Source organism: Phacochoerus africanus, chromosome 4 (assembly GCF_016906955.1).
Source record: "Phacochoerus africanus isolate WHEZ1 chromosome 4, ROS_Pafr_v1, whole genome shotgun sequence".
NCBI lineage: Eukaryota > Metazoa > Chordata > Mammalia > Artiodactyla > Suidae > Phacochoerus > Phacochoerus africanus.
In genome coordinates, this window is record NC_062547.1 from 108,953,433 (window position 1) to 108,973,879 (window position 20,447).

Genomic DNA, 20,447 nt, shown 5'->3' on the forward strand with positions numbered 1-20,447 from the left:
GGAGTTATTAAAGCGCAAATCCTTATTCAGTAGGTCTGAGATGATGCCTGGGATTATGTATTTGTAAGGAGCTCTCAGGTGATATTAGACCACAGTTTAAGTGGCAAGTCCTCAGGTAACTCTCGGTTGCTGGGCAGCTCTGCTTATGAGCATAGCCTTTGTCACCAACCACACATCTTTTTTTTCCTTGGCTCTGATTTAGTTTCCCCAAAATATTTTGCAACAACAAAATCAGGAGTTCCTGTCATGGCTCAGCAGAAACAAATCTGACTGACATCCATGAGGACATAGGTTTTATCCCTGACCTCGCATAGTAGGTTAAGGATTCGGCATTGCCGTGAGCTGTGGTATAGGTTGCAGATGGAGCTTGGATCTGGCATTGCTGTGGTTGTATGATGTAGGCTGGCAGCTATAGCTCTGATTTGCCCCATAGCCTGGAAACTTCCATATGTTATGGGTGTGTCCCTAAAAAAAATAAACAAAACCCAAAAGCCCTCAAAATCATTAGTCTCTCCAACTCTTCCCCCCTTTCTCTAAGTATTTCCCCACCCTGGAGAAATGAAACACATAATCATTGCCTTCCTCTTATGGGACACCCCAGAAGTTTCCCTTGCTTTTGGGAATGAGTGGGAGGAAGGATATGGGAGGACGAATGGCCTGAGGTGAAAGCATTAAGAGAACTGTTTGTTTCATGAGGTAAAATCTTTGAAAAACCCATGTCTTTAGCAGATACAGCTCTTTATTGATGATATCCTTAAAAAGAAAAGCTTTCCAGCAAGCTCTTCTTCCCTAGCACTTTGGCCTATAGTTTTGGAAGTAAGGATTTGTGGGTAAAGTTATTTACAGCTACAGGAGAGAGAAAAATGATTTCTTTTTCTAATTCACACTTTCCCCTTGGATCACTGTCTTCTCATTACGCCACCAATCTTAAACTGTGTCACAGTCACACCTCTGCTGTCAGACAAACTCCACCACCCTCGCAGGCGTGGAAAAGCAATGTGCCAGACAAGTGCTGTCCCCCAGGGCTGGTGCGCAGTGGGCTGGCACTGCCTTCAGCTTCGAGGTCCCAGACTCCAGAGGCACTTCTGTGCTTATTTTTAGTAAAGCCTGCTCTTAGGGCAACAAAGGAGTCCTAACAGATCCAAAGGACTTGCAGGTTGATTAAGCTTCATTGTTTTCCTTTCATCACTTTTCCTTGGTGATTAAATGTTCTATTTGATTCTTCAAGTAACCAAACCCTATAAAAGCCAAACTAGAAAGTATGAGGGACTGAATTAAATAAAAATTCACATGGAGCTCTTGTCATTCCCAGTATGATATTGAATGCTTTCTTAAATCTCCTATTTTGGTATTACCATCAGCAAAATTGTGGTAATTTGTCTAAGTGTGTGTGTGATTAGTATTTTTGAATAGAATTATTCAATAGAATTATGGAAAACTTGACCTTTTATTTATTTTTTTAATTTTTTAATTTTTATTTTTTGTGGCCACACCTGTGGCATGTGGAATGTCCCCAGCCAGGGACTGAACCTGTGCCACATCAGTGACCTGAGCCACTGCACTGACAATGCTGGGTCCTTAACCTACTGCACCACAGGGGAATCCTACATCCTCTTCATAATGCTAGTCTGGAGAGAGATGATAAGTCCTGCACTGGAAGATGACAAGATAGACTTTTGCCTCTAAAATGCTAGGCTGTGTACTTTGATGCTGGGCTGGCTATGAAAGACCACCGGGGAAACTTGATTAAAATTACACATGCACAGGCCCACCACCATGAATTCTGTTTTTAAGAGTTTCTGGGTTGAGGCTGATATACAGTTAGATTTAAGATTTAAGTGTTTGAGAAAAGTGATCTGATGCTTCTGTATCTAAATCTATCAAGCCTATAAATTGGTGAAAGTATTTCTGGAATACATAGAAATATATAGAGTATCTAAATCTATCAAGCCTATAAATTGGTGAAAGTATTTCTGGAATATATAGAAATATATAAGAAACAAGATTTTGGAGGTTCTCTTTGGGAGAGGAAGTCACCAGCTTATCTGAAGAAAGCAATAATTGTGGAAAAAAAAAAGATAGAGCCTTTTGTTAAATTCATGTAACACGCAGAGGTCTTGAAATATGTATTTACTAGGTATCTATAAAAAGTTTTGTTTACAAATCTGTGTTTCCGCTTGACTCTTGTATCTCTTTGCATAAACTTTTTTTTTTGTCTTTTTGCCTTTTCTAGGGCTGTTTCCTGCGGCATGTGGAGCTTCCCAGGGTAGGAGTCTAATCGGAGCTGTAGCTGCCAACCTACGCCAGAGCCACAGCGACGCAGGATCCGAGCCGCGTCTGCCACCTACACCATAGCTCACAGCAACGCCAGACCCTTAACCCACTGAGCAAGGCCAGGGATCGAACCCACAACCTCATAGTTCCTAGTCAGATTAGTTAACCACTGAGCCACGACGGGAACTCCCTCTTTGCATAAACTTCTTAAAAGTCTTGCTGATGTCTTTCTGATTGCTATATATCTCTGTACAGTTTCACTCCCATGTATTTGAAACTTTGTTAAAATCACTAATAGGATTTTACTTTCACCAATTTATAGGCTTGCTAACAAAATCAGGCATTAAAGCAGTGCATAAAAATTGAATTATTCCTATTATTTCTTTCCCTTTCCCCTCCTCTTTTTAGTTTAATGGTCATGTATGTGCTTCTAATAGACTCACTGCCTCTCAGTAATCCTGATTTGCTTTTGGTTCTGCCTTCCTTCACTGCTACCACCCGTAAATTTTAGAACTTGGGTGGAGCTAAGCAGTCTTTCATCTGCTGTTTTTGAACTCAGGTCCAGACAGCAGAGCCCATTTTTACACTTGGGTCATTGCATACAATTGTCTTTAGAGTGCAGCCCTCTTTTGTTTTTTATTTTACATTATTTTTTCCTTCCATTCCTGATTATCCTCAAACATTCTGCTCCCCACAATAGGGACTCAGAGAACCTGTTCGATATAGGACTGTGAGCACTCTCTTTTGTTCATCTTTTTATTTTACATAAATGGTAGTTTACTAACACTTCATTCTCTTACTGTCTTTTTTTTTTTTTCCTTCCTCAAATTCAAAACCATGGTTTTTAAGGATCTATCCATGGTGCTGGTTAAATGTACATTGTTTCAAAGAAAGCATGGAAGCCTAGAGTATGCATCCATATTGTCTACTTACTCATTCCTGTAATGATGGTCATCCAGACTGCCTCTAACTACTACCTGCCACAGATAACACTGCAGTGAACATTTTTGCACGTGTTTTCACAGCAGTTTTTTGGGGCTTAGATGCTCAGAAGTGCAATTGGTAGGACAAGGCTCTACCCGCACTTCACTGGTTGTTGCCAATGCTCTCTGAAATGTCTGTAGCCCAACGGGAGTACATGAAGATTATCATTTCTCAAAGCTGTCTATAATATGCAACCAAATGCTCTGCCACTGAGCCATACCCTCTAAACTAGCTATAATCTGATTTCTAATTTTGTTCTAATCTGGTGGATCTAAGGTGTCATCTTGTAATTAATTTGTGTTTCTCTGATGACTAACAGTTACTCTCCAATAATTTCTTTTATTGACATTATACTCTTTTTTTTTTGTCTTTTGTTGTTGTTGTTATTGTTGTTGTTGTTGTTGTTGCTATTTCTTGGGCCGCTCCCGCGGCATATGGAGGTTCCCAGGCTAGGGGTTGAATCGGAGCTGTAGCCACCGGCCTACGCCAGAGCCACAGCAACGCGGGATCCGAGCCGCGTCTGCAACCTACACCACAGCTCTTGGCAACGCCGCATCGTTAACCCACTGAGCAAGGCCAGGGACCGAACCCGCAACCTCATGGTTTCTAGTCGGATTCGCTAACCACTGCGCCACGACGGGAACTCCGACATTATACTCTTGAATCAAAAATGGAGGTCACTGAAGTTCTCACTGTGGCTCAGCGGATTTAGGGCCTGATGTTGTCTCTGTGAAGATGAGAGTTTGATCCTTGACCTTTCTCGGTGAGTTGAGGATCTGGCGTTGCCACAGCTGATATATGAGTCACATATGTGGCTTAGATCCAGTGTAGCTATGGCTGTGGTGTAGGAGCTCAGCTGCAGCTCTGATTCCACCCCTGTCCTGGAAACTTCCATATGCCACAGGTACAGCCATAAAAAGAAAATAAGATTGAGGTCATAAGTATATCTGAAGTCAACCTTGGTATAAAGTATAAGGCATAATATATAAAGGTATGAATCCATCGAAATTATAGTTCTCTATAAAAATGACATATTAGGGTGTTACCATCGTGGCTCAATGGAAATGAATCTAATATCCATGAGGATGCAAGTTTGACTTCTGTCCTCACTCAGTGGGTTAAGTATCTGGTGTTGCTGTGGACTGTGGTGTAGGCCAGCAGCTACAGCTCCAATTTGACTCCTAGCCTGGGAACCTCAATATGCCACAGGTGTGACCTAAAAAGACAAAAAAAAAAGTAAAAATGATATATTAAAAGAAGCTATACAGATGGCCAACAGGCACATGAAAAAATGCTCAACATCACTGATTATTAGAGAAAGGCAAATCCAAACTACTATGAGGTACCACCTCACACCAGTCAGAATGGCCATCATTAATAAGTCCACAAATAACAAATGCTGGAGAGGGTATGGAGAAAAGGGAACCCTCCTGCACTGTTGGTGGGAATGTAAATTGGTATGACCACTATGGAAAACAGTATGGAGGTACCTCAGAAAACTATATATAGAACTACAATATGACCCAGCAATCCCACTCCTGGGCATATATCCAGACAGAACTTCCCTTGAAAAAGACACATGCACTGCTGGAATCCAGCTCCAGCGGCCGGGGATGCGCACCCTGTCAGGGATGGACGGTGTTGGCGAATGCACACGGAGACAGCCTCTTTGTCTCTTTCTCAGAGTGCTGGACTGCTCAAATTTTATTGGCATAGATGATTGTTTATATAGACAGTTTTCAATTACACCACAATGTTAAAAGTACACCCGAAGGTCAGGTTCTAAAGGTTAACTCCCAGATTATGCTTCCTGACCACATGGTACAGTAGTCACATGTTAAAACTAAGATCAATAAGCACCAAACATCATGAGTACAAAACATCATGTGAAAATAAGAAGATACAGTACAAAGCATCTTGTGGTTAGTTAACAGATAAAAAGGCTACAGACATAAGGATTTGGCATTCACAAGTTTTGTTTTTAGATTAGTGCTTATCTTCAAAGCGCCATGGGAGGAGAACAGTATGAGAAGATCAATTTGAGTTAGCTATCACTTAAAAGTTTCTAAAATCAAGGACAACTCTCATAGCTAGGTTTCTTGGACCATGAATAATATATGTCTAACTTTATCTAAGTCTGTAGTACATTCCAACTTCTAAAGCTTACAGTATAACCAGTTAGTAGATAAACACTATGTTTTTAATTAAATTGGATTTGAATAGGGGAAAGTCCATCAGGATGAAATTTTTATATTATTGTTGTAATTTTGTTAAATCACAAATCACCACAGGAAAATAAGAATGGAAAATAAGAATAATAAGCAAATAACAGGAAAGACTGAGGAAAAACTGAATAGCAAGTAAAACTATTCAGTAAAACTAGGTCACCTGGGAAACAATCCATGTTCTCTGGTGCAAATATGGAAATTGTTTTCCCGGGAAAGCCCCAATTCTTCCCCATCAACATCAACATGAGAGCTGTGTAATCTAAGGTCTGCCCTTGGATTGTACTGCACAGGCAGCCTTCAGCCTGCCCCCAGTTTTTCACCATACAGGCAGGCTTTTATCCCGACCAGAAGCCCACCTTTGGCTTGCACCATTCAGGTGAGCTCTCTTCCTTGGTTAGGAACCTGCCTTCAGGTTTTTTTGCCATCAGGCAAGGTCTTTTCGTCAAGTCCCTGCATCTCCTTGGCTCCCCACAATGCACCCACATGTTCATTGTTGCACTATTCACAATAGCCAAGACATGGAAACAACCTAAATGTCCATCGACAGATGATTGGATTAAGAAGGTGTGGTATATATACACAGTGGAATACTATTTAGCCACAAAAAGAACAAAATAATGCCATTTGCAGCAACATGGATGGAACTAGAGACTCTAAGTGAAGTGAGTCAGAAAGAGAAAGACAAATACCATATGATATCACTTATATGTGGAATCTAATATAGGGCACAAATGAACCTTTCCACAGAAAAGAAAATCATGGATTTGGAGAACAGACTTGTGGTTGCCTAGCGGGAGGGGGTGGGAATGGGATGGATTGGGAATTTTGGATTAATAGATGCAAACTATCGTCTTTGGAATGGATAAGCATTGAGATCCTGCTGTATAGCACTGGGAACTATATCTAGTCACTTATGATGGAGCATAATGTGAGAAAAAAGAATGTATATATGTATATGTGGCTGGGTCACCTTGCTGTACAGAAGAAAATTGAGTGAACACTGTAATTATGATGGAAAACATAAAAATCATTTAAAAAATGTCCTTTTCCCATTGTTTTGTGGCACTGCCTTATCATATTTCAAGTTTTAATGATTTTTTAGTGTATTTATGAACTTTCTGATTCATCCCATCTCACTAGTCTATTTCTGTGACAGTGCTACATTTTTTATTTATTATTATTGTGGATTTGTAATACACCTTAATATCTAGTATGAAAAGTTCCTTTGACATTTCTCATAAATGATATAGCTATTTATAGACATTTATTTTTCTACATATATTTGAGGATAAATTTGACAAGCTACTCGAACATTTAAAATACAATTCTCTTGAAAATTTATTGAATTTTTAAATTAATTGCGAGAATTAAGACCTTTACAAAGTTTTTCCACACCTACAGATACTATAAATCTAGTTATTTAGGTCTTATGTTCATTGGTTGAGTTATAAACTTTTTCTTTTTTTCATGAAGTTCTTGTGCATTCTCTGTTAGATTCTCTTCTACCTTGTACTTTGTTGCTGTTGTTAATCATATATTAGTTTCCTTTTATTTTCCTTTTGGTTATTACTGGTGTTGGAGAACACTACTAATTTTTACAAGGAGATCTTGGTTTGGTCAATCTTTCTTTAATTAGTTCTAACTATTGGTTGATTGATTTTGTAATAATCATATAATCTTCAAATAATAATGGTTTTGTCTCTTCTTTCCAGTACACATACCTTTATTTGTCCTTCTTGTTTTATTGGATAAGTCAGGACTTTTTGTATTACGTATGCAGAGATTTTTGAATTGTCATTATTCTTCTCAATCTTGAGAGAAATGTGTCCAAAGTTTCTCCATTAAATGTTTTGTTACTGTTGTGTGTATACTTTTATATAGTTTTCTCTTTTCATAGTTAGAATGTTGATAGCCTTTATCAAGTTATGAAAAGAAACTTCTATTCCTACTATTTAAAGAATTATATATGTGTATACGTAGGTATATTATATACAACTTAATGCATGATTTTCTTCTATCAATATAGTCATGTGATTTTTTTTCCCTTTAATCCATTAAAGTGATGAATTGTGTTAAACAGCCATCCTTATTTAGGAATAAATCCTCCTTGATTATGTTGAATTATATGTAATTTGGATAAACAGTTTGATTCAGATATCTACTCTTTTTTTCCCTTAGGATTTGTGCATCTACATATCAAGTAAAATGAAAATATTATTTTATTTTTCATACTGATCTGGTTCTGGAATCAAGTTTATAGTAGCTTATAGTTTATAGAAGTTATAAAATGAGCTGAGATGGGTTCACCCTTTGCTATTTTCTGGAAAAAATCTATAGAATAGGGATTATTTGTTCTTTGAAAGTTGGATAAGTTTCATCTATAAAAGTGATTGTTATCTTGGACTTTTTTTTTTTTTCTTTTTAGGGCTGCACATGTGGCATATGGAAGTTCCCAGACTAGAGGTTGAATCAGAGCTGCAGTGGCTGGCCTACAGCACAGCCACAGCAGCATGGGATCCAAGCCTCATCTGCAACCTACACCACAGTTCCACAATGCTGGATCCTTAACCTATGAGTGAGCTCAGGGATTGAACCCTCATCTGCATGTATACTAGTCAGATTTGTTATACCACTGAGCCACAGGGGAAACTCCTATCTTAGGGCTTTTGAATGGGGAATGGAGTAGGAATGGAAGTGGGGGAGAGGTGAGTGGTCTCTTTCTTTACTCTATAAATATCTTGTTATAGTCTACACAAATTTTCTTTCTATTCTTACACTGATTTTGACACTTTAAATGCTTTTGGAAAATGTAATTTATCTAGTTTTCAAATTTATTGTTATATAGTGTTCAAAGTAGTATTTTTTTACAAAAAACTTTGTTTTCCTTTTTATTCCTTTTTTACTTTCCATTTTATTTGCATATTTTAATTTTTTATTATTTCTCAATTAAGCTGTGTTATAATCAGTTAGTCTCAGAGATACGCAGGAGATTAAGCCTGAGGAAGGAATGATGGACTCCCTAGCCCAGCTATCCAAGGGCTTCCCTGACTATCCATAACAAATGCTGCCACCTGTCCTGCTTTCAGTGGAGTGGGGAACTAGCAACCTAGGGCCTTCCCGGGGAGAAAAACATTAAGAAGCAGTCCCTCAACCATTATCTATATGAGGTGTTCACCTCTATTTTGCCTTTGGCTATAGTTCCTACCCCTCCAAACATTCACAGGTACCAAACAACCTTTTTCCCTAAAAGTCTCTTACTGTCTTTACTTTAGCATCTCCGATTAATAATTCACTTTTCTGCTTCTGCAGTGGCTCCACTGTTGGGATTAAGAACAGATGGCAAAGACACAGGGAGGTTCCCTGATAGGAACCTCCATGCTGGCAAATAAGGAGTATAGAACCTGGACTATAACAGCAGATTATACCATTCTGCAAATAACTGCAAAGGACAGCACAAGCTAAGATGTTGAATTTAGGTCTTCTCCCAGTATCAGTGTTAGTTCATCATCTTTTAGAAATACAAAGATCCTCCATTCAAGTTTTAGATATGTTTTTTTCCTTCCATTAACCAAGGCTGAATGATTCAGTATTACGAAGAACATTAAACTTCTTGGAGAAAAGAGAAGTACTAAGAGTGGAAATATTACTAAAATTGGATTTTATTTAACTCAAAAATTAGAATATTAATTTGTAAGAAAGAACCTAGGGACAGCTAAATAAAGTAGCAATGGCAATATTCCCTTATTGAATGGGATACTACCAATTCATTAGTATAACAGTTACCATATTATCTTGATTTTTTTTTATCTGTACTGCATTAGGATAAATATTTGTGTAGGACTTATGATAAGTTGTTGCACATGCTGACAGTGTTCTTCAATTCTTGGTGCACCAAATACTTGACAAACAGCCAGATACTAAGGTAATTTCTACCTGAAGAAGGTCCAGAATGCTTATCAGGACTCAACATTTGTTCGTGATTTTTCTTGTGCTGGTCTGCACCAGGAAAGTTTCTTGCTGTTGCTAACCCAAGTGTGATGGGGTCATGAGAAATAGCAAGTAGTGCTTACTGCTCAGCAAGTTATGCACATATGGCCTATCCCAAACACACACATTTTAATACTTCATTGCTTGATAATATACTTCAGAAGCACAGAGGTATGCATGAGGCTTTGGGAAACCAGGAATAGGACACCTCACCAAATAACTCCTTGAAGGAGCACAGCTGTTACCAGCTGTATGTTTTTAGGTCTTTAGGGACATGAGGATTTGTAAAATAGTGCCAAAGAAAGTAACTTGTTTTGCAGAGGGGAAGGTGATATTAACCTTTCAACAAAGTTTAATGTGAGTAGATACAATGGTGTGGGGCATGTGTTATGATTGTTCTCTTGGTGGTTCCATCTGTGTCAGATTGCTTTAAGGCCAGACCTCAAGTGGCCCAGGAGAATCTGTAGAAGCTTTAGGTTTGTGATTTATTTATTTCCTTCTCTCTCCCTTTTTAAATATTAAAACGCTGGGGGCCTTAATTCTAAAAATTAATGGAAAGAAAGAAAAGAATACAAGAAGGAAGAAAGAAAAGGAAGGAGAATGGAAGGAAGAAGCAATAGAGACAGGGAGGGAGAAAGGAAAGGAAGAAGGAAAATGAGTCATAGTAAATGACTTCTTGCAATGAGAGTATCATCACAATGATAGTTTTCATGGCAAGGAGTTTAAGGAAATAATAATAAATAGAATACATTTTATTGCCATTTTTCTGATTTCACCTTTGTGGCTGGCCATCAATATAGAAGGAATGTGGGGCAGAAATGTGATTTAATTTCAATGAGAAATCAAGTTGATGCCAAGGAATTAATGGGAGCCTCAGGAGAGGGTCAGCTCCCTCCTCCTCACGTTGGCATTCTCTGCTGTATTTCAGCTCAGTGCTTATTCGGATTAACTCTGGACTCTGTAAACCACTTACCTTTCCTTGCAAGGTGCACAGCTTCTGCATGCTCCAAACCAGTGACCTCGGTGCCATTGACAGCCAGCACCACATCTCCGATCTGGAGCCCAGCCTCCTCAGCGGCGCTGTCTAAAAGTAGACAGACAACAAGGATCTCATTGAGGAGGGGTCCCAAATTGAGTGCCCCACTGTCTGTCCTCTTTGTAAAAAAGGCTCTTTCTCTAAAGGGCCTTTCTTTCCAACTTTAGACAATTGCTAGTGTCATTAATAAGAAGGAAAATGCTGTCCTCGCAGCCTCCTTTCATTTCCAGGACGCCGTTTCTTTGCACATTCAGCCAGGCATCTGCGTGGCCTCTTTGCAATATAATGGCAAGGCTGCTCAGAAACTCAATCTATTCATCCACCAGAAGGTTGAACTGCTAGTTCTCATTCCTTCATTGCTGCTAGATCTCTTTGTAACCCTGAGAAAATCACTTAACCTCAATATCTTCATCTATAAAAAGGGAGGTGGGGGCAGAGCTTCTCTGCAGGATTGTTGAGGGAGCAAGTAATTGAAATACTTGTGAAGTTGTGGCAAAAACAGATCTTGGAGTAGTCAGAGAAAAAAGAAATAAAGAGCTGCTTTTACTTTCATTGTACAGGCTCCTTTCTGAGCCATCTCAGAAAGAAAACCAAAAATAGCCTTAAGCCCTAGGATTTGGGTTTTGGAAGGTGAGGAGGCCCTCTCCAGAGGCTATTTATATTATTTCTTAGTTTTGGGCATCTGCATTTACTGTAACGTGCCTAATATCGTCTAGGAGTAAAAAAAGGATGTAATAAGCCATTTCAAGTTTAATTCATTTTAAATAAGATCTCCTACTTATTTGACTAAGATTCTTTCTGCATCAATTTGAATCTATTTTTTTTTCTTTTTACTTCAGTTTAAGCCCATTTCTTTTTGTTTCCATCTTAGTGCTAGCTGCATGTTTATGAACTTGCAGAATAATTATGCAGCAATATCATGCTATCTTTATCTAGAATGTCATAAACCTCCTCAAATAATTTTAATCTTAAAATATGACTCAACTGATGAGGTAACATGACTTTGAATATTTTTAGTAATAACTATCCTTTGCTTAAATCTGTTTATTACAGTTGGGAAGATCTCTGCCTGGTTGGATAATGGTCAATCAATGTAGGAAGGTTAAATGAAGAGTAATATTTGATAAATCCATTCATTTCCATAATATCATCCTTTTGATGAATTAAAGTATTATGGTATGGTTGATCATTTGAAAAAATTTCCTCCAGTGTCTTTAAGGAATCAAAGAGCTTGATTATAGTAATGCCTTCTAAGTCATTAAATGACGATACAGGACCAGAAACAACTTTTTATCAACTTTTGTGTTCCATATGCTACCAAATATTATGTCTTATATACAGTAGTCTTCCAATATATGTTGAACAGATTTAAAAATTATACCTTCAAGGAGTTTAGAATTCTACTGGAGAGAAAAAGCCACCCACAATCAAAAAGAAAAGTAACATTGAAATACACTGTGTGGCAGGTGTAAAAAAGCAAAGATAATAGGTATTGTGAGACTTTAGAAAAGAGAATTCTCATTCCTATTTGGAGAATTTGTTCTGACCTGATGAATAAACAGGTTCTCCTGATACTTCAGGAAGGCAGGGTGAGAAAGATGGCTGGGTGTTACTACTCTATTCCTCTTCTATCTGGGCTCACATTTGGATGGCTTTTCTTGGACTCTCTTTAAGTTTTTAAGCAATATGCTTGAGTTCTAGCCATTCAAACATAGATAGAAGTGATGTGTACTACTTCCAGGCTTGGTCCATAAGAAATCCCATGGATCACCTTTCCTATTCTTTTCCCATCGGCCTGCCAGATGCAGACTGCTTTAAGATCCCATAGCATGATATACTAAAGAAAAGATAAATCTGGATCTTGAAACATTATGTGGGGTAAAGCTACCTCCCAACCAAGAACATGCATGTGGTACTCTCACCCTGAGTGACTAATAAGCTTTTATTGTCTTAAGCCATTCATATATTTTTGTTACATAATCTCAGTCAGCAGGCCAAGAAAGAAAATCTTCTGAGCAAAGGTTCACAAGCAGAATGTTTTAAGACATGCCAAAAATTAGTGATTCAGATCAATTGGCGCAGAGGTTGTTGGAGGATATAGTTGGAGGTTAAGATTGGAAAGATAGCCAGTATGTAAAGGATTCTGATTGTGAAGATGATGAATTTGTACCTGATCCTTCAGCAATAGAGAGCCATTAAAAGTTTGTGAGCAGATAATACATATGCAATAGTTGTCAGATTAATTTAGAAGTGGGAGAGATGAAGTTAAGCATCTCAGCAAAGGTATTACCAGAATCAATACAGGCCTGCAAAACAGAATCTGGAAACAGAAACTAGAAGTGAATGGAAGGTATAAAATGCTGTCTTAGTACCTAAAATACTTCATTGCATTCATTTTCATATCTGCGTTTCTTTTTTTTTTTTTCCGATTTTTAGGGCTGTACCTGCAGTGTGTGGAGGTTCCAAGGCTAGGGGTCTAATTGGAGCTACACCACAGCCACAGCAACGCCCTACACCACCGTGACCTACACCACAGCTCACGGCAACGCTAGATCCTCAACCCGTTGAGCAAGGCCAGGGATTGAACCTTCAGCCTCATGACTCCTAGTCAGATTTGTTTCTGCTGAGCCATGACAGGAACTCCATATCTGCCTTTCTACTTCTAGTAGATTATAAGCATCTCATGAGCAAGTAAAATTTCTTATTTATTTAGATATTTCCCATGCCTGTATAATCTCTGGCACATGGTAGGGACATTTGAAAGTTGGCTAAATTTATGTGTTTAGTATATATATACACACACACTATGGTAACTGTGGAAGAGAAAATTGAAAATGTTCAGTGGACAAATACAAAAATCTTTGAAACACAGGATATAAAGTTGGCTTGACAAATGGACTCAGAATTGATAACCAAAGGGACAAGTATAGATAGAGAAGAACAAAATCTTGAAGAAGAATAATTCCCTTTAAGGAGAGAGAGGAAATGGGGAGTGAAAGAGGAACATAAAGAAGGAGTATAAACATAAAGAAAGAGTATAAGGTCCATGAAGGAAAAGGAAGAATTTCAAGGTGGAGAAATTACATAGCATTCTAAATCCTTGTCTGTCCAAAAGTCAAGATGAACAAGGATGGAGGAAAAGTGATTAAATCTGGAGTAGGAAAAGTAAATGATAACTAAAGAATTTAGAGTATGATGGAAGTGAAAGACAAATAGTTGAGCTCTTTGGCTAATATGCTAAATGATTGAATAGACAAAGTCATAAACTACTATAATCAAAGGTATGAGTGTTTGATAACAGGTCTTCTCCCTGAGTAAACTTTGCCTTTAAGCAACAATTTTTGATGTAAAAGACCCATCAAGATCCTGTAATTCCCTAAATTATAGGGAAATAATTTGTTTTTTAAGAGGTTTATTGAGTTAAAATTCACATACCATATAATTTCACCCATTAAAAAAATAACCCATTTTTAATGTCTATAATGAAATGTTTTTTAGTATATTCACAAAGTTGTACAATCATCACCATGATCTAATTTTAGAACATTTTTGTTACCCCCCAAAAATACCCAATAACCAAGAGCAGTCACATTTCCCCCAACCTTTTAGCCATAGGCCACCAGCAGTCTATTTTTTGGTTTCTATGGACTTGCATATTGTGTACATTTCATATAAATGAAATCATATATCACATCATCTTTTGTGTTTGGTGACATTCTTGCAGCAAACTTTTTATTCACATTGTGGCATGTGTTACATTTTTTTCATTGCTGAATAAGTATTTTATTGTAAGGATACAGCACATTTTGTTTATCCACTCATCAGTGGATACTAATTTGTTTTTCCATTTTTTTAGATAAATAATACAGCTATGAAAATTTGTATACAAATTTTTTTGTGGACATATGTTTTTATTTGTCTCAAGCATATATCTAGGAGTAAAATTACTGGACCAAGTGGTAATTCTATGTTTATTTAACATTTTGAGGAATGGTCAGACTGTTTTCCAAAGTGGCTGTACTACTTTTCATTCATTTACACACTGTATAAGTGTTCTGGATTTCTCCACTTTCTTGGTAATATTTGCTCTTTTGACTTTTTGATGATAGCCATTTTAATGAGTATGGAGTAGAGTTTCATTGTGGTTTTCGTGTACTTCCCTTGATGGCTACTGATGCTGATATTTTGTATGTGCTTATTGGCTATTTGTTTATCTTCTCTGGAGAAATATCTACGCAAATCCTTTGCTCATTTAAAAACTGTGTTATTTATCTTTGTATTATTGACTTCTAAAAGTGAAAATCATTCTTGTTTGTAAAGGAATTACTTCTGTAGTGTAACCCATCTTGGTAGTTCATTTGATTGCTTTTAGCTTAAATTATAGAGGGTATTGACTATCTTCCTTTAATTTGAATGTAACTTACAAGTTTTCCTTTTATCTACTAATTATTGTGACAGTTTGAGGCATTATAACTTCTTGTGGGAGAGAGATATTTTAAGATAACTCTAATACACCACACAGACAGTTGCCCTACTTGAGGTGTGTCTTGGGGGTAGATGGAAGCATATATCCTATATTGCACAGAAAGGATCAAGGAGGTAACAAAACAAGACCATGCTTTTCTAAGTTTTTTTCCTCAATAGGATTCTTAACTACATAGTTCTGTATCTGTTAGAAAGAGTTAAATGCTGAGCTACTCCATCCTTTCATGCATATTTACATATAATACAGAATCTGAAAACCTTATAATTAAAAAGGGGGCTTGTGCTTTTCATTTTAAAAATTGTACTATAATAATAGCATTTTAAATTCTATAGCTTCCAGAAAGATGGGCCTGTCCATTTCCTCTATGGTTTGCCCATCCCTAAATGTATAGTTTTCTTTTCATGTTTGCTTGGTATCAAAGTTGGAACATCTGTTTCTTTTGTTTATGCCAACAGATCTCACAAGCATTTAGGCTTTCATAGAAAATATTCATGCAAATGCCAGCTGGGTGTGGGCAATTAGTTATGTAAGCTACAGGCAGGCTCCCTCTCTGTATACTTATGGGTAATCATTTCTATCCCACCTACAGGTCTCCCTGCTTTATCTTTTTATCATCAGTGTGTAATTAAGCCTCGCTGGTGCAGCCAGAACAATGTTTTGTGCTATGAATGAGATTCTCAGAAGTGCTGAAAATATGTATAATTTTAAAGTCCCTCAACCCTTCATTTAGTAGATTTGACTAGACAATGGATTTCAGAGGTTGCTTTTCAGCATTGAGGAATACATTTTAAAAAAAGAGAAGTAGACTCAGCATACATGAATTCCTTCCAGGGCAGCGCTTTCTGATGCTGAATAAAATCCTAGGTTAACTATGTATTGTACTGTTTTTGCTCTAGTAGAAATGCTTCAGCTTTTTCTATTACAAAACCTCAGGCCTCCTAAATATGCCATTTACAATGCAAAAATTTTGATTTGTTTCACATCTGAATGGATGAGATAGAGTTAACTCTCTCAGTTGAACAGCTGTAAAGGTATCAGAAATTAAAGAAATACTAACAGTTGATTAAACTGCATTTAGTTATATTATCTAGAAAGACAGGCATGAAAAGTCTGTCAAGGTTTTGGATGTTTTGCAAAAATTTGCTAAACATATAAAGTTGGAACTCTTTGAGTTTTAAGGGGTAGTCATTTTTATTTTCCTTATAAATTATTTCTTTAAGACTAACCTTGCAAAGTCAGAGATAGAGGAGAGAAGGGAGGATGGAAAGAGGACAAGAGAGAAAGAGAGAGGGAGAGAAGATGGAGGGGCGGGGAGGAGGAAATGGAATGGGAGGGTGGGAAACATCCCTGAATACATTCTCCATGAATAAACATTTATTTTCTTAAAGCCATTTGCCCTTTAAAAGCATTGTAGACTTTTAGAAGCCACTTGATAATAAAGCCACTTGTCTTTGTGTCTATACAGAAAGAATTAAAGCCGCAATTGTTTTTTGTTCTTGTTAATTTGAAGGGCACTAAGAGGTAGAGTGAGATTTACCCTGGACCAAATTTCTGGTGTTTATCTTTTTTCACCTGAGTTCTCTGGCCATGTTCCTCTTCTACTTTTCCCCTGTTTTTCTGGGGGCCACCCTTCTACCCCCAAATACCACCAATGTTTGTGTAAACTCTCCCCTTCCCCAATCATTGAGGGGATTATCTGCGTAATAGTAACTTAAACGTTTGATTAGCTGATGAAATTTTAATTAAAATTCATTCTCGTTGGAGTTCCTGTTGTGACTCAGTGGATTGAAGACCTGACATAGTGTCTGTGACGATGCAGATTCAATCCCTGGCCTCCTTCAGGGGGTTGAGGATTCAGCATTACCCTGAGCTGCAGCATGGGTTGCAGATGTGGTTTAGATACCAAGTTGCCCTGGCTGTGGAATAGGCCTCAGCTGCAGCTCCAATTCTACCCCTAGCCCAGGAATTTGTATATGCTGCAGGTGCAGACCTAAAAAGAAAAAAAGTAAAGGAAATTCATTCACATCAAAGTTAATAACTTGGCCCTTTGCTTTTCTATAAATACCTAAGAATCTAACCAAAAAAAGTTTTATCAGGAAAAACAAAATCAAAGACAAAAACAGCTACTCTACTAGAATTTTAATTGGGATTATATCTGTAGATCAATGTAAGGAAGAACTGACATCTTTAAATATTAAGGTTTTGAATGGTACTTTTTTTCCTTGCCCTTAATTTAGGTGATTTTAATTTTCTTTTGTATTTTGTTATTTTCAAAGTAATATTTGACACACCTTTATAAAAATTACTCCTTTCAATTTTCCTCCTCTCTTCTCTTCCTGAAGGCTACATGAAAGTCTTAGATCTACACTGCCCAGATGTATCTTCAAGAGAAACTGAGGATTTTAATTGTGTGAAAGTCTTCATCTGCCACAATTTCTGGTCATCCTACCTCACACTAAGGCTATATTCTCCCCCCAAGAAGTCACTTCCAACTACTGACTGCATTTGGAGGGGGGTACTAGAGCCAGGCTGTTTCTGGCTAATGTAAGAATTTCTCTCATGAGCACTTTTTGCTGTGGGGCTGCCCAGAATTTCTCAGAGCTACACTGTAGTTCAAGGTTCTTCCTATGTAATCCTGCTTCCTTCTCTCTCTCCTTTCACAAGTTCCAGACCTTCTTATTGCGGTCTGAAAGCTCTTCCACATACTTATGCTCTCTTTTCGTCTGTCATAGTGATTTCCCCCAATCTTCTGGACATCTGCTTTCACACTGATGTCTCTTTCTCAGACTATAGGAACTGAGAAAAATGAATTTATTTTATTACCAAAGAAATGTGCATCAGTTCCTAATTTACTAATAGTTTTGTAAGTCATGAGAAGGTATAAGGACTGGCTTTCACTTTGAGAAGGAGGAAAGGAGAAACAGGTAAAAATTAGAGTGCATTTGAAGGTGTAGAGGTGGGATGTCTAATAGAAAATAGAGGTGGAAAGTAGTGAAGAAGATAATCCATTCTTGCAAGCCTGAGGCTTAAGGCGGGGGAGGAGAAAAACCCAAGATTGGATAATAATTCAGAAATTTTTATTATTTCACTAGACTGACCTATAGTTCTATAACTGCACTGAAGTTTTAATGACAAAACAACTGTGATTTTACTATCTAAGAGAGACTACAAAAATTAGAGTCCATCCCAGAACTGAACCAGAGCAGGGAAGAATGGGTCTGCAGGGTAAGCTTAATGGAGAGTATTACAGAAAATTTATATCATATAGTGTGCTGACTGAATCCTACTCACTCATAGTCAGACATTTGAGACAATGTTAGTTCAACTATATAGCTAAGAAGAGTTGATATGCTTTTTAACATACTGAATATTTTTTTAACAGTTGAGAATAAAGTAGGTTAAAATCAAGTCATGAAAAATTCAGACAATTCTTTGATAAGAGGATTTTAAAGAACAGGATAAGATGAAAGTAATATTACATCAAGAAGAGACAAACGCCAGGTGTACACTAGCGTTACGTGACTGTTGTTTTCACTTGTTGGGTGCAGAGTGTCATTGAGTCAGTATGACTTGAGGCTGAGAGGTGGTAAAGCTCCTTGAGGTCGTTTCATATATTGTCCATCTCTTTTCTGTTATTATTGCCACCTTTGGGAAGGTAAATAAGCAGTACTCCAGCTATAGTCTGGTGGACCCTGGTTTCCTTGCAACTCAGCCAGGACACTGCCATTCCCCTTGCATTTGGTTTAGGTGGAACAACTCACAGTCATCCACAGGGACATGAAAACAAGAGTATATATGAGAATTGAAGCTAGTCCCGTCTTTCTTAATGACTCTGATGTGCAATGGGAAAACTAGAATTGCTAAGATTCGGATCCAAATGAGAAGCTCGTAACACTAAGGAAGTCTGGATTAAGAGGCTGAAAGAATTGTACCTTGATTAAATAACTGAGCCACGAAACAAATCAACCCACCTGTGCTACCTCGGAAACTTCAAATTTTGTGGGTCCGTTAATCCACTTTGAGACAAATTTCTTGCTAGTTGTTACAGAGAGCCCTAACTGATAGAAGTCATAGGGGAAGAACTCTGATTCCAGAGGTAGATATTCCAAGATCTGAATCCTGGAGTTGCCATGATACAGCTATATAACCTTAGGTGAGTTGTTTGACCAGTTTAAGGCTTCATATATTCATCTATTAAATGGAAGTGATAATATCAAGTTTTAACTTCTGTTGTATAGATTACATGAGAGAACATACATAACATGCCCTGCTCATACTAGGTATCCAGTGAATGCAAGTGTCCTCCTTCTCTGCAGCATCACATGGCTTTTATATTTAATGTAAATTTAATTTCTATTTTGATATAAATAAGTAAATTTCTTTCCTTGCAAATACCAATGAGTGTGAAGTGTATATCTAGGTTATTAAGTACTCATACATTCTCTTCATGCTTAATTTAAAGGAGACTGAGCCTCTACATTGTGCAGAATCTGTGCCATTGATCACCTGGCATAAGTGATAATCTGTGAGAAGTTGTCTCCTTATGATAGCACCTAAAACTGTAAAACGTAACTTTCATGCTGCACCAGGAATATCTCACATTTTATCGAGATACTCAATATTTCCTTCCTCTATTCCTGCGCACTGAGCATGCATCAGAAAATTCTGTTCTTATAAAGAAATAGGTGGTTGTTTGTGCACACTCTTTCCTCCCATCTGGTGTCACCTCTAACTGGAACACCGGGATAAGAGGCAATAGTTTCATCTGTTACCGCTTTCACCCCTCTGGCCTTTACCAGGGCTGAATAGTCATCTACTTCTTTACAGATAGGAGAGCAATTTCCCAAAGGAATCACAGAGTTACACAGAGGAAACATCCAAATGCTAATAGGCAAAGAAAAATGAGATGTGGCCCTGGATGATAATGGCACCAGAGGAGGGATTAGGGTACCTACCCTAGGGCTTTCATAGTGACTTAAGCTTTTTGGGGGCATCTGCTCTGTTGCCTTTTGGGCATTGCACTAAGAACTGAGGATTAAAATAATGGACAAGGTACAGTTTCTGACCTTGGAAAACTCGCAATCCAGGTGGCGACTATAAAGTAAATCAGAAGTTCCACGTGGCCCTGGGTTTCCCTCTGTGATAACCTAATTAGCACTCCCCTAATGCACCATGCTGGGTGTGGATATATTTCACTTATATTCCTACTAACCTTAATGTTCTGGCTCTGATTTTTTTCAAACCATTGATTTTAAATTACTCTCATGTTATATAGATCAGATCTATCTATACTGGGCATCTACTAATTCCTAATTTGTATATCAGGAAATAAATCTAAGAAGCCATAAAGGAAATAATTTAGGGGGAATGGAACTCCTGGAAACTATTAAGTTGTAATAAATTGGTAGCTGCCTACTATAAGACCCTTTTTATCTCCAGAAATCAAGCCTTC